Source organism: Entelurus aequoreus, linkage group LG13, assembly GCF_033978785.1.
Source record: "Entelurus aequoreus isolate RoL-2023_Sb linkage group LG13, RoL_Eaeq_v1.1, whole genome shotgun sequence".
NCBI lineage: Eukaryota > Metazoa > Chordata > Actinopteri > Syngnathiformes > Syngnathidae > Entelurus > Entelurus aequoreus.
In genome coordinates, this window is record NC_084743.1 from 32331147 (window position 1) to 32347469 (window position 16323).

At 40.0% G+C, this 16323-nt stretch overlaps 1 protein-coding gene across 2 annotated transcripts in view; it reads right to left on the reverse strand.

Moving 5' to 3' along the window:
• slc37a1 (solute carrier family 37 member 1) overlaps window positions 1-9848 on the reverse strand; it is a 98825-nt gene extending 88977 nt beyond the window's left edge. The window contains exon 1 of one of the 2 annotated variants that reach the window (XM_062067740.1): window positions 9643-9848. The gene's annotated coding sequence lies outside the window, so the exon portion shown is untranslated. The remainder of the gene's footprint in view (window positions 1-9642) is intronic. The other variant, XM_062067739.1, reaches the window with a different exon arrangement.
• Between the last annotated feature and the right edge of the window lie 6475 nt (window positions 9849-16323).

The window sequence follows — 16323 nt, forward strand, 5'->3', positions numbered from 1 at the left end:
ATGGACAGGAAGTCTACCTCATGTCACGTGTCTACTTGGTAGATAAATACAGTGCAGCCCAACATTTGGCAAGCAAAATTTACGGCTCGCGATTGTTTTTAGAGAAAAGCCAGAGCCTGGAGGACCTCTCGAATTGTTGGGGTGTCGCAAGGTATGTGATCTTGTTCAGATTTTTTCGTACGTAGAGTTCGGTTCAGTACAGAAGCGTATTACAATGTTACATTAAAATGAAGGACAAGAAATATTGGGCCTTGTAACAGCCCGATAATTTATTATGCACCACTACTGTTAAGAGCCAGACCAGCATTCATCTGAAATGAAATCAATATAAAATGTTCACATCATGAGTAGTAAGGTAATTATCACATCTGCACACAAAAAATGTATGATCCTAACATGGGATATCAAAATTCTCCACTGTTACCATTTCTAATACAAAATAATCTGTCAGTACCCTCGCTATGGAAGCACTAAAAACAACAAAGATGAAGGGGAAAAGATGCAGTCAAATTGGAGCCACGTAAATAAGACCGCCTACAAAATGTTGCATCCTGAAGAGACAGTCAGAAAGCGGCTTGAAGACGGTCTATAAAACACAATCTATGCAAAATTCTGACAAAAGAACCACATTACATGTCAAGTCGACCACAAGGAAATGTTTGAAATGAAAAAAAAAATACAACCCCTTTAAAAGGGAACTGCAATTTTGGGGGAATTTTGCCTATAATTCACAATCTTTATGAGAGACAAGAACACATGTGTTCGTAAATAAATGTCTGTTTACAATGGAGACAATGGGAGGTCCTCTATTCCGTCCATTAACCGCCAACAATACTCCATTTACATTTTGTGACCTGGATATTAACCAAGTATTAGTGATATTTTTAATTTAAGCGCTAAGGTTCAGGACCTATTTTTAGCGGTGCATTGTCACTGAACGCTAACTTTATTATGCTGCTGTATTGACGTCATCAGCTGGTGAGCTGCTTCCTCGCCTTGGGGCTTGTGAAAGTTTATTCTAAATCATAAATAATGTCTCTCACCTTGACAGTGAAATGATGAGGACATAATACGAGAAGTAGGTCAACTTTGACAATCAATTTAAATTCGAAAATGGCGGAAAAGACGTTTGGTTCCATCCCCTTTTTCGTTTGAGAGGATTATGAGTCATAACCTGACTCTTGCCAGATCCTTGTAGTTCGCTGAGATCCACACAAGAATCTGGTACTTCTCAATAGATGTATTTCAGAAGGCGGGGCCTTGTAAAAACAATCATTGTATGTGATTGGATAAACCACTTGTCTGTTATCTTGAATGACGTGCTACTTCAACCACTCACATCGAAATCAAGCCGTGACGCTGATGAGAGCGACGCTGGAATATCCAAAACAGAACAGCCGACATATTGGATAACGACAGAGCGAAAAGTTCTCTGTTCATCTTTTAAATAATTAATATTGAATAGATTCGACAAAACAGTTGCAATAGCAGAATCAATGTCAGCACACGACTCCTCGCTGCGTGCCGCCAATGTTGTTTGAATCAAAACAGTCGCTTCGGCGCTACGTCACATCTATGAAATCCCGCCCGGTGAACCTGATTGGTTCATTATTTTTTGCTATCTTGATGGAGTTTGCATTGCCCTCGATCCCATATCCTTGTGTGGAGCTCAGCAAACTACAAGGATCTGGCGAGCATCAGGTTATATGAGTCATTCTTCAATATATCAACATCCTAACAGTTGGTATCCCAGCAGACATGAGTAGAGTAAGTGATATTTTTTTATATGTTGGCTCTCAAAGTCTGCAGTGAGTAGTAATCAGTGATGTTGTTAGAAGGAAAATGTAATATCATGATTAATTTGTGGAATTAATGCTCTACCGTATGCTTAAAATGAGCAAAATATGTAAATAGTACATGTTACTACAAATGTGCCTGTTACAACATATACTTACAGTGTGCATATAAAACCTTGATGGAGGTTTTTGGATGTTTCATTACGCGCTTTATAGGCAGATTACAGCGACCCCCATAGGGTCCATTCTAAGCAAACTAATGTGTGTAGTGTTTTAGTTCTTGTCTTTTGGCGGCTTTTCCTGTTTTGTTGTTTTTTTTCCTGCAGCAGTTTCTGAGCGCTATTCCCCACAGCTGCTTTGTTTTAGCAATCAAGTATATTTAAGTTGTTGCTATCCTTCTTTGTGTGGACATTGTTGATTGTCATGTCATGTTCGGATGTACTTTGTGGACATATTATCTGGCGTTTTGTTTCGCAATATTATGCAAAAGAGACTTTTCTTACCTTCTGATACCTGATATCTGTATTTGGGATCTGCATAAGTCCTGAAAATGTGCACGCGTCCGCCTTTGTAGTCGATAAGCTTCTTCTTTTTCTCTATCTTCTTGTTATGGGACATTCATCCTCCGCTGTTTCCATTTGTAATATAAAGTAGTGTAAAGTTCTTACTTATATCTGTCAGTAAACTCGCGATGAAAGTGCTAAAACATACCGCTGTAGTGAGTTTACATTATTCACCCAAGGAACTTTAGTTATTAGAGAGTTCCAGTCTGACTTTTTTTCGCAGGACACATTTCCGGCGTTGTTGTTGTTGCACTAGTGAGCTACGTGAGGAGATGCTGCTCCGTTTTTGATTTAAAGGCCTACTGAAATGAGATTTTCTTATTTAAACGGGGATAGCAGATCCATTCTATGTGTCATACTTGATCATTTCGCGATATTGCCATATTTTTGCTGAAAGGATTTAGTAGAGAACATCGACGATAAAGTTTGCAAATTTTGGTCGCTGATAAAAAAAAGCCTTGCCTGTACCGGAAGTAGCGTGACGTCACAGGTTGAAGAGCTCCTCACATCTGCACATTGTTTTCAATCATGGACGCCAGCAGCGTGAGCGATTCGGACCGAGAAAGCGACGATTACCCCATTAATTTGAGCGAGGATGAAAGATTTGTGGATGAGGAAAGTGAAGGATTTAGAGGGCAGTGGAAGCGATTCAGATAGGGAAGATGCTGTGAGAGGCGGGTGGAACCTGATATTCAGCTGAGAATGACTAAAACAGTAAATAAACACAAGACAGAGTAGGGCTGGGCGATAAAACAATGACAATATATATCGCGATAGACATGTGATCAATATCAATAGAAAATGGGGTCGATAAAACGTTCGATAATTTCACTGAGTTCTGTTAGAAAAAAAATAGGAAGAAAGGCAGAGCCGGAACCGTACGGCATTCTGGGGGGTGTAGGCAGAGGAAGGGCTTTGGCCTCTCCACCTATCACGGCCGAGCCTGAACCGCAAGGCATTCTGGGAAATGCTAACAGGAAGAAAAAAAAAAGCAACAACGGCTAGCTGACGACGAGGAGTGAAACGAAACGGGAATATGAGTGCGGCAGCACGAGAGGAAATTGTAAATAAAAAAGGAAACGTCACGTCACCAGTTTGGCAGTATTTTGTATTTTTTTAAATCCGATACGAATCAGAGTAATACTGTCTGCAAACTTTGCAAGGTCGTCGTCCCGACCAAGTCTGGGTACACGACAAACTTATTTTAGCACCTGAGCCGCTCTCACCCGCTGGAGTACAGCAGTATCAAACAGCCACAACCATCTACATCAGCCGGTGCAAGTGGAACAGCACCGAAGCGGCAACAACAGACCACCATCGTCTCGATGGTGGTCTGTTGTTGCCGCAGACAGTATTACTCGGCAGCAATGCCATACGACAAAAATTCAAAACGTTATAAAGAAATAATGGATGCAGTGGTGTATCAATTAGCGAAGGACATGCTAGCGCTCAGCATAGTTGAGAAGTCTGGGTACAAGAATCTCATACACGTGCTCGACCCCCGTTATGTTCTACCTGGCCGAAAGCACTTTTCCAAGACAGCTATTCCTAAGCTTTACACAATGTGCAGGGAATCCGTGGAAAAGGAGATACTGAAGTTGGTTTGATTTTTCCATAAATGACTGAAGAGGGTAACAGGTTTGTTTTGTCACAGATGTTCAGACGCAAATTCCTTCCGATGTTTACAATATTCTGTAAGACATGTTTGTTTCTGCTTGCTTAATGTGACTGTTATTTATTTGCATATATTGTTACCAATATGGCTTTAAAGCCTGAGTTGTACACAACTAATTTCTTAATTACAATACTTTGCACATTTTGTTGGATTAAGCATTTATTTAATGTCAATATTTGCACATCGACCAGTATTTTCATTTATCTGACTGTTTTTCATAATGCTGACCTCGTTCTAAAGGTTAAAGGTAGTATTTAAAATAAAAGTATTTAAATTCAGCCTTTTTTCTCCTGGTCTTTATTTAGAATAGTTTTGGTTTTTTTTATCAATAATTATCGATATCGACTGATATGAAACACTTATATCGTGATACATTTTTTAGTCATATCGCCCAGCCCTAAGACAGAGTTATATATACTCTATTAGCCACAACACAACCAGGCTTATATTTAATATGCCACTAATTAATCGCGCATAACAAACACCTCCCCCCTCCCGTCCATATAACCCGCCAATACAACTCAAACACCCGCACAACACACTCAATCCCACAGCCCAAAGTACCGTTCACTTCCGCAAAGTTCATACAGCACATATATTACCCCAAAGTTACGTACGTGATATGCACATAGCGGCACGCACGGACGGGCAAGCAATCAAATGTTTGGAAGAAAGCTGCGTACTCACGGTAGCGCGTCTGCTATCCAACTCAAAGTCCTCCTGGTTGTGTTGCTGTAGCAAGCCGCTAATACACCGATCCCACCTACAGCTTTCTTCTTTGCTGTCTTCATTGTCCATTAAACAAATTGCAAAAGATTCACCAACACAGATGTCCAGAATACTGTGGAATTTTGCGATGAAAACAGAGCTGTTTGTATTGGGACACAATGGTGTCCCAATACTTCCGCACAATCCGTGACGTCACGCGCAAACGTCATCATACCGAGACGTTTTCAGACGGATATTTCCCTGGAAATTTAAAATTGCACTTTATAAGTTAACCCGGCCGTATTGGCATGTGTTGCAATGTTAAGATTTCATCATTGATATATAAACTATCAGACTGCGTGGTCGGTAGTAGTGGGTTTCAGTAGGCCTTTATGTAAAGTCTGAATGTCATTAAAACAGTTAGCTCCATCTTTTGACACTTCTTCCACTCCCGTCCGTGCACACTACACCGCTACAACAAAGATGACGGGGAGAAGACGCTGTCGAAGGTGAGCCACATAAATAAGACCCCCCACAAAACGGTATATCCTGAAACGACTGTCAGAAAGCGGCTTGAAGATGGTCTGTAAAACATAAATCTATGCAACATTTTGACCAAAGAACCACCATTACATGTTATGTTGACCACAAGGAAGTGTTTTCAATTAAAAAATAAAATAAGGTGACCCCTATCATCCGGTGTGGCTTTTGTATGAAAATAAACCTGACTAGATCCGCTCATCGGCTGTGGGCCTTATGGCATACTTGCCAACCCTCCCGTTTTTAGCGGGAGAATCCCGATATTCAGCGCCTCTCCCGACAACCTCCCGACAGAGATTTTCTCCCGACAAACTCCCAGTATTCAGCCGGAGCTGGAGGCCACGCCCCCCCCCAAAAAAAAGTCTGCCGCAGCTGCGATTGGACCTGACCAGCCTCCGGGTACAAGTACTGGAGTACCAATTGCTTGCCAGGGAAGATCTTCCCCAGGAAGCAAGGATTGACCGGTTTTGGGCCATGCTAGGGAGAGATGGAAGATTCCACACTCTCGTGCATTTGATGAAAGCACTTTTGTGCGTGCCACACAGCAATGCATCATCAGAGAGGGTGTTCAGCATGGTTAGAAAAATAGTGACAGAGAATAGAAAGAGGATGGACAATTCAACCCTTAACAAAGCATTGTACTTTCAAGTACAACAATGAGTAGATGAGTGTTGTGTGTGTGTGTGTGTATATGTGTAAATAAATGAACACTAAAATTCAAGTATTTCTTTTATTTATATATATAATAAAATAAAAAAAAATATATATATATATATATATGTAGCTAGAATTCACTGAAAGTCAAGTATTTATATGTATATATACATATATATACATATATATATATATATATATATATATATATATATATATATATATATATATATATGTATATATATATATATATATATATATATATATATATTTATATATATATATATATATATATATGAAATACTTGAGTTGGTGAATTCTAGCTGTAAATATACTCTCCCCCTAACCACGCCCCCCGCCCCAACCACGCCCCCAACCACGCCCCCCCACCTCCCGATATTGGAGGTCTCAAGGTTGGCAAGTATGCCTTATGGTCCGGAAAATACGGTAATTTAATTAAGTAATTTAATCACACGGAGGATTGTTGACTCTTATTGTTGGCGTTTAAATGATCATCTGTTGCTCAATGTTTCATTTGCCCGCGCGGAACTGGGAAAAAGGGCCTTGTTTACTCTGTGCTCCTTTTACAAAAAGACTAAAAATTAACTGAACTTATTTCATTGAACGCTTTTAAGTCCAGATTGCGAGCACTTGAGATGATGTTTTCAAATTGTAACTGTTTTTCTTAATGTGTTTGACATGTATTTTTATGTAACTATCTTTTGCTGCCTTTTGGCCAAGACTCCCTTGAAAAATAGTTTTTTTAATGTCAATGGGACTTTCTTGGTTAAATAAAGGTTATATATAAATTTAAAAAAACTTTTCCCCTTCCCATTTTCTAAAAGTTTTATTAAAACCATGTCTTTGCTGTCGTCCTGCATTCTGTTTTTGTTTACTTTGTAGCCAGTTCAGTTTTAACTACTTTTTCAGTATTAACAGTATTAAATACAACAGTGTTAAAGTGCAGCATGTCTTCGACGATGTATTTTACCGCTCTTTCTGTGAACGCACAGAAAACAAGTTTATTCTGTTTTGTAACAAACAGGACAGTAAAAACAGCAGCAATAACAACAAACTATAAAAACAAAACTAACTTGCTCAAAAAGAAAAAAAAATTTGTGATGGTGTTTAAAAGCTGTACACTAAAATACTATTTGTTATTGATTATTATTACTTACCAAGGGAGCTATTTATTAGTGGAGAGAGTGTCTGGTAGCAAGGTAGAATCAACGCGGCTGTGGTAATAAAATAATTAATGTAGATTTGAAAGCAGTTGCAGATTTGAGACACTAGATACCAGTAGTGTATAAGCTATTGAACAATACACAGTAGTTTGGGAAGCAATTAATTAAACTGACACATTGGAAGTGTCAGGATGTTGCCGCAATAAAATCAACAACACTAAAGACACGTTTCTGTTATTGAGTTGATTTATCAAGATATCACTGTTTCTCTTCTCATTCCATATGATGTATCATGTTGTAATTGCAATAGCATCCAGCACTAGTGGCGATCCAGTGCTGTACTGTGCAACAAATTTAATCGCAAATGCGCCTAAAAATAGACCGTGCAACTTTAAAATCAAGAATATTTAAGTTGTTGATAACCTTTTTTGTGTGGACATTGTTGATTGTCATGTCATGTCCGGATGTACTTTGTGGACGCCGTCTGTGCTCCACACGCTGTAAGTATTTGCTGTCGTCCAGCATTCTGTTTTTTTGTTTACTTTGCAGCCAGTTCGGTTTTAGTTTCATTCTGCATAGCCATACCTAAGCTTCAATACCTTTTCTTAGCGGCACTTGCCTTCTGTTTATTTGTGTTTTAAGAATTAGAAACTCGCCTTTTGACCTGCACGCTGCCTCCTGCTATCGTCTACATATTGTGATCACGACAAAGCAATGAGCTACCTGCTGCCACCTACTGATATGGAAGAGTATTACATGGTTACTCTGCCAAGCTCTAGACCAGTGGTTCTTAACCTGGGTTCAATCGAACCCTAAGGGTTCGGCGGAGGTCAAAACACACCTGACTCATCGTGTAAATAAAAACTTCTCCCTATCTGCGTATTACGGATACGGCAACAGCAGAAGTCACACTGATTTGCAGGTGTGTAATTTGTTGTGAGTTTATGCCCTGTGTTGGTTTTGTTATTTGAACAAGGTGATGTTCATGCACTGTTCATTTTGTGCACCAGTAAAAAAACATGGTAACACTTTAGTATTGGGAACATGTTCACCATTAATTAGTTGCTTATTAACATGCAAATTAGTAACATATTGACTCTTAACTAGTCATTATTAAGTACTTATTAATGCCTTATTCGGCCTGGCCTTATTATAACCCTCTAACCCTGGCCCTAACCAAATAACCCTAACCCTAACTAAATTAAGTCTTTGTTACTTAGAATATGTTCCCCTAGTGTCCAAAAAACTCTAAATTAAGTCTTTGTTACTTAAAATATGTTCCCCATACTAAAGTGTTACCAAAAACATATAAATTTGTCTGGAATTTGAAAAAAACAAACATTTTATTTTTCGCTAAAGAAGGGTTCGGTGAATGCGCATATGAAACTGGTGGGGTTCGATTAGATTGATTGATTGATTGAAACGTTTATTAGTAGATTGCACAGTGGAGTACATATTCCGTACAATTGACCACTAAATGGTAACACCCGAATAAGTTTTTCAACTTGTTTAAGTCGGGGTCCATTTAAATTGATTCATGATACATATATACTATCAAATATATACTAACATCATAATACAGTCATCACACAAGATAATCATCAGAGTATATACATTTAATTATTTACATTATTTACAATCCGGGGTGTGGGATATGGAGGGGGGGGGGGGGTTTGGTTGGTATCAACACTTCAGACATCAACAATCAGCATCAATAATTGCATCATCAGAGAAATGGACCTTGAAATAGTGTAGGACTGACTTTGTAGGATATGTACAGCAAGTAGTGGACATAGAGAGAGAGATCAGAAAGTATAAGAAAAAGTGTCTACATTTGATGATTTACATTTGATTATTTACAATCCGAAGAGGTATTATGTGGAAGGGAGGGTGTTAGTTTAGGGTTGTAGTTGCCTGGAGGTGTTCTTTTAGTGCGGTTTTGAAGGGGGATAGAGATGCACTGTCTTTTACACCTGTTGGGAGTACATTCCATATTGATGTGGCATAGAAAGAGAATGAGTTAAGACCTTTGTTAGATCGGAATCTGGGTTTAACGTGGTTAGTGGAGCTCCCTCTGGTGTTGTGGTTATGGCGGTACCTCCAACAAGGTTAAGAACCACTGCTCTAAACAGCACAGACACTCAACAACGGCACATTATTTGCGGATTATAATTACTAGCTTGTAAAAAAATATTTTTAACCCAATTAGGTGAAATTACATCATCTCCCACGGCACACCAGACTGTATCTCACGGCACACCGGTTGAAAAACATTGCATTAAAGGGTAAGCGCGAATCAAAACGCACAGAAGTTGTATACATTATGTGTCGACGCACCCAAAATGGATGGGCAATAAGTCACATTTCTATGATGATTATATGTTATTATTATGAGAAGATGATGCTAAGCTAAAAGTGCCGATGCTGCTGCTCCATTACTGCTAGCTACACGTCGCGGCTGCTCAGTTTGTCACATACTCAGATAATGAACATTCCATACTTGGAGAATGAACAATACATACCTGGATAATGAATATGTGCTACTTCCAAAATGTCTTGTTTGTGTGTGGCTGCCTTCAATCCAGCGACGTATCCTCCACTTCCTTGTTTCGTGTTTGCTACTGTCACTAAGTCACCATGAGCCACTGTGTCCGTGAACGCACCTCTTTCCGCGTGTGACGTCATCTGCAACTGCTCTTTGATCCCCAGTCGGTGTCTGACCTTTGCTCTGCACTCTCCAAACTTACAATGCTGCGGATTTGCCAAAGTAAATAAAGGCCCCCTTTTATTTTTTTACTAGACATTTTTAAGATCCTTGTGATTGTGCGTTGGATCATTTTCATATTCTAAATAAAACACAGGCCAACAAAAATGATACGGACCATTTGTGTCCCAAAGAAATAACATTACTGAAAATGTTTCCTATTGAAATACATTTTTATTTTGTAATGTCCTGCACATTGATCTGATATTTAATGAATACAATTTGAAAGATTAAAAAAAAAAATTTTTGCCTGTCCCTGCTTTTTAGATTAAAGTTAAAGTACCACTGATAGTCACACACACACTTTTCTCTCTGGCACTCATCGAGGGCAAACGCTCCCCTTTCCTCTCCCTTATCACTCCTGCTTGCTTCTTTGTCTTGTCTTGTCTTAACTTTCTTGTTGCCTCTTTTTGCACTGCTCTCCAAATCTAAACATTGGAACTATTTAACTGGCCTCAACGAAATTGACAAGATTTTGGGTTTGGGGGAACCTGCCCGTCGTGACGGAGCGGTTGTTGCTGGACACACGACGGACTCATGGGAGAAGAAGGAGTGCCGCGTGCCTGGCGACCCTTTTCTGTCGAGGACGTGAAGATATCCACCTATTCGGAATTATGACAACAGGACATCTGCTGATTGGAGTAAGCGTTGCTCTGGTTTGTCGACAAATTGGAAGTTGCTGGCAGTCTTCAAAGTACCCCAAAGCTGCCACAAATGATTGGAGGATGCGGGCAGAACTGTGGACACTCTTGTGATTTGGATAACATCGGACTGTCTGCCCCACAGGATTTTCAGGACCAGTCATAGACAATTTAGAGTGAAAAGCACATTTTATTTTTACTCGCATACAAAACATTCTAACTTGGATTGTTTCCCTGGCTTCGAGACTCTCCCGAAGGACAGTGCAGCGAAGACACAACAAACTCCCTTCTTGTCTCTCATGGACACACACCTGTTGTTGTTGACTCTGGACTAGCAACTGCACAAGATCAAGGCCACGGAACAGAGACAAAATGCTGGCTTACACACACACATGCATCCCCCCCCCCAACCCAACGCCCTCGACGCAAATCCCATAGGGGTGATGAAAGGATGGTCAGCGCCTGAGAGCTGCAGACTACCACCATGACCCGGCACTCCCTTCACTCTGTTGCTAGATATCTCGAGATGTATGTTGTAATATGTATATGTGCTTTGCTATGGAGGTTTTTTCCCACTCCAGACTGGGCCCCCTTAGGCGATTTAACCCCCAATTCCAACCCTTGATGCTGAGTGCCAAGCAGGGAGGTAAGGGGTCCCATTTTTATAGTCTAAATTAAATTAGGTAAATTACTTTTTAAAAATATATTTGAAATTCAAATTTTTACATTCTATATTTGTGTGGTGTTAAAAAACAAATACAAAAATCATCAATTAAAAGAATTAGAAATGCAGTTTTCCAAATTTCTGATACATCATGTATGCCACTGCTTCTCAATTTCAGTTACGCCCCCCCTCTACACCCCCCCCCCCCACACACACACACTCTCAGCCACAACATTAAACTGTATACTATAAAATTGTTATTAAGTACACCTCTGCAAACCATTGTATCCTTATTAACATTAAAGATAAGAAAAAACAAAGACATTTAGATCAACTTACAACAAAAACAAAAATTACATCGTTTTTTAGTCTGTATCAGAAAAGATTTAAAGTGCATCAATTTTCCGGGATTTAAAAAAACCGACTCAAACCATTTAATACTGAAAAAAATAATATGTGTACTCCATAAATAATAGGAAATTCACATTGCTCAGCAAGATTATCTGCCTCCTGGGAGCCTTTTGGCCATGGAGACCAGCTGCTGGGTCTCTGCCACACCAGAGTCAGTTTAGAGAGACTAGAGGAGATGCGGATGAAGAGACAGGGCTCAGTCTGGACCACCTCTCCAGGGGCCCACCTTTGTTGTAATGGGTGCTGGAAGTTGGCAGACCTATCAGCGATCCTGTTCTGTCTCCCTGTAATGTTTGTCAGCTCTTGAATGGCATTGTGCTGAAAATCTTAATTTCACCTCAGGGATTAATAAAGTACTTTTGATTCTGATTCTGAAGATTAACTCAAGAGCACAGTATATAAAACACTTTAACCTACAAAACAAAACTGCATTAAACAATTGATGCGTTTCAATAAAATGAGGATGTCAGGATTAATGACTTCAACGAGCATGTTTTGTCATGCGCAGCTTTTTAAAGTGAAATGTGAAGCATGATACTGCTAAAGCATGTTCCCCAGGGTCATAGGGGGGCCTGCCTCACTATTTGAGAAGGATTGACGTATGCTAATGCACCCCGGGGTCGACCATGCGTCCACACATCCTCGTTGATTGACTCTTAAATTGAGCAGCGTTAGTCAATGAGCCAAAAGCACCATTGTCCAGCACTGCTCCTAAAATGACAAAAAGTGAGTTACACAACGTACTATCGCAAAGCCACACTAGCTGGAAGCTCTATCTTTTTGGTGTAAATGAGCCACCTCCCAATCAGAAGCGTATATTCTAATTATGAATGTTTTACCGTTAAATCCGGTCGTGATTGGTCAGAATGTTGAGGCGGCGCATGTGCCGACACTGACCAGCAGGGGGAGGTAGAGTTACATACACCGCACAGTCACAGGAACAGGGGTACATGTGGTGCATTCACTGACATCCGAATTCCAAACAACGACACAACACTAGGAGATCGTTTAAAGAAACAAGACAATAAGTATTTCCCTGCTAAATAATTACATTTATTAGGGGGTAAGTAACTAGTAACTATAATTAATTATTGTTTGTGAAGTCAAAATAGGTGCTTTTAGGAAAACATTAAGACAGCACTTTTGTAATCACTCATCAAGAGTTGGGTAATGCAATAAAACTGTTATGTATTCTCGGTAAATATTATCAGGCAAACCAAATATATATATATATTTTTTTCTTAATTTAAAAAAAGGTATAACTCAATAATATGACAAAGGGAAAACAAAACGTGAGATAACCTCTCACTTTCTATTTTTTTTTAAACGATCACTATCAAAGAAAATTTAAATGTATAGCCTGATACCTTTATCTGCTTTTATTTTACTCTAGTGTTATCCCTCGCACATGTTTTATGTTTCTTTTTATTTTTCCTTTGTTTGTGTGTTACAACTTCTTGTTAGTATATAAAAATACTTGGTTATCGTTATTAAATAACGAACGTGATTGGTCCATATATGTGGGTTTTCTTCGTCCCAAATCCCATAGCATTTTTTTTTTTTACAGTCTTTTGTGCTCTTTATTTAGACTTTAGTGTTTATACCCTTGTCATTGTTTTCAGTCTAACGTCAAAAACAAAGTTTTACCTCAAATATATGGATAGGTAGACGTATTAAACACATCCATCAACATCCATGTCTTATTCTGCTGTAGACTTTTTTTTTATGTTTATTTTTTAATAAACCTTTATTTATAATATGCAACATTTACATATATGTACAGAAACAGTACACAAACAGTACAAAATAACGCCAGGGGGTTGTAAACTCAGTAGAGCAACTAAAATAGAATGCAATATATATATATGTATATATATATGTAACAAAGTGTAAAGCCATATGATCACACAAGTTCCGCAAGTTCAGAGCTTTTTGGTCGTTAGGGGTAGAATGAACAGGTCGATAGATATCTTGCTACTAAAAAACTCATATACAAATTCCAATCCGGCTTCAGAACTAACCACTCCACTGACACATGCCTTCTCTATCTGACCGACCACATCAAACATGAGGTGGACGCGGGCAAATACTGCGGCATGGTCATGCTGGACCTTCAGAAGGCCTTTGACACCGTTAACCACGCTATACTGTTGGGATAAGCTCAGAGCAATCGGATTTGATAAAACCTCATCGAGCTGGATGCAATCTTACTTGGAGGGGAGGAAACAGGTGGTAGAGGTGAACGGTACCGTGTCTCCCCCCCCCCCCTCTCAGTAAGCTGTGGAGTCCCCCAAGGCAGTATATTAGGGCCTTTACTGTTCCTAATATACGTAAATGACATGTCATCAGCATGCGACTGTGAATTGTTCCTGTTTGCGGATGACTCGGCCCTGCTGGTATTCGGCAAGGACAAGTCACAGGTGGAGAAAATCCTCAGTGCTGAACTCCGTAGTATTTGCACCTGGCTCGCTGACAATAAACTATCCATACACTTAGGTAAAACGGAATCCATCCTATTAGGGTCCCAAATCAACCTTAAGAAAGTCAGTGACTTCACTATTAAAGTGGGTGACATTGTTATCACCAGTTAAGATGAGGTCACCTACCTAGGTTCCATTCTAGAGGCTAATATTTCCTGTGATAAAATGGCAACCAAGGTAATCAAAAAGGTCGAACGAGATTTCTCTACAGAATCTCCTCTCTGGTCAACAAAAGCACCATGAAGATTCTAGCGGGAACCCTCGTTCAACCCTTTTTCGATTACGCTTGCACCTCCTGGTACCCTAGCACCTCCAAAACCCTCAAATCTAGACTCCAAACATCCCAGAACAAACTAGTCAGGTTACTTTTAGACCTCCACCCCAGATCACACCTCACTCATACCCACTTCTCCAAAGTGGGCTGGTTCAGGGTGGAGGACAGAGTAAAACAACTTGCACTGAGCCTAGTCTATAAAATCCGCTACGCCTCCCTGATACCGAAGTACATGTCAAACTACTTCCATAACGTAAATAACCGCCATAACCACAACACCAGGGGGAGCTCCACAAACCACGTTAAACCCAGATTCCAATCTGACAAAGGTCTTAACTCATTCTCCTTCTATGCCACATCAATATGGAATGCACTCCCAACAGGTGTAAAAGAAAGTGCATCTCTATCCTCCTTCCGCACTAAAAGAACACCTCGAGGCAACTACAACCCTTGACTAACACCCTCCCCCGTCCACATCCCACCTCCCCGGATTGTAAATAATCAAATGTAAATTATCTAATGCATATACTGTACTTGTTCTTATGCTTTCTGAACACACTATGTTCACTGCTCGCTGTACATATCCTAACAAGTCAGACCTACACTGTTCCAATGTCCATTTGTAACCCAGGCTTGAAAACACCATATGCCTGGAGTTGAAATAATTCATTTGAGTTAAAATAATTCATTTAGTAACGATACATTCATTTCAGTTAAATAACTAAGTGTTAAAACAGGTACAAACTAATCTGCACTTTACGTTATTCATTTATATTTTTAACCTGCTCTACAAGTTGTTAAAATAGAAAATACACAATATACATAAAAATGTTGACACAAACATGGTGTCTTAACAGAAATTGCAGAGGTAAAAATTACCTGTCTCCATGATTGTCACCTCTAGAGGGCAATCAGTGAGCCTGTGAGCCCTTCCGTGTCACTCGTTTTATGACGCAACTTCCTGTAGTGTGGAAGAAGAGAAACTCCCCTTCCGGGTTTTGTCGGTCCATGCGTGGCAATGCAAACACACGCGGAGAACCTGTCGATCAATCCTTGGCCATCCACTCGAGCAGTGTGACATCCGAGTGTAATATTCACTGACTGATATCCTGTGTGCAGTCATTTCACTTGATCAGCGGTCAGGTTTTTTGATTGGGTGATTCAAATACCATCTTAATTCCCTGGAGCACCTTGTGTGGAGAGGACGACATCGCCCTTCCAGCCCAGGTGGATGAGAGGCTCCGCAGTCTCTCCAACTCCAACACCCATTCCCGAGATCCATCGATCCGATTCCCAGTGCATACTGGGTGGCGAGCTACCTTAGAATCTGGACACTGTGGTGCAGTGTTGACGTCCCCTCCCCCACGGTCTGTGCGGTAGGACAATACTTATACAGTGCACTGTTAGCTACAGAGAAACGGGCCCCAACGAACTATTTAAACAAACTTTGGGAACTTTGAAAAAAGGGTTTCTATTCTGACGGCTTTTCTTATTCTTGTTCATTGTTTTTCATATACTGCAGTTGTTGTAAATTTCTATGTGCACTTTTCAATATATGTATGGCCATTCAACATTCAAGTTCATCGTTGTCTGTGTCATTATTGATATGCAACACTGGCTCTTAAAAACACGAGGATTCTTCTGATACTAGTCCAGTTCGATATTTACACCATTGACTACTACTCACCTGTTTCCTCTATTACTAGTTCGTAACTAGGGTTACACATTTCTCTGATGATGCAATTGTTGATGACTGAAGTGCTGATATCAACCAAACCTAACTCCCCCGTCCGAACCCTTACCCCCCGCCCCCCCTCCACATCCCACCCCCCGGATTGTAAATAATGTAAAGGGGGGAGGAGTATATTTATAGCTAGGTGGAGTGCCATATCCGGGTTGGGGAGGAGACCCTGCCCAAAGTGGAGGAGTTCAAGTATCTCAGAGTCTTGTTCACGAGTGAGGGAAGAGT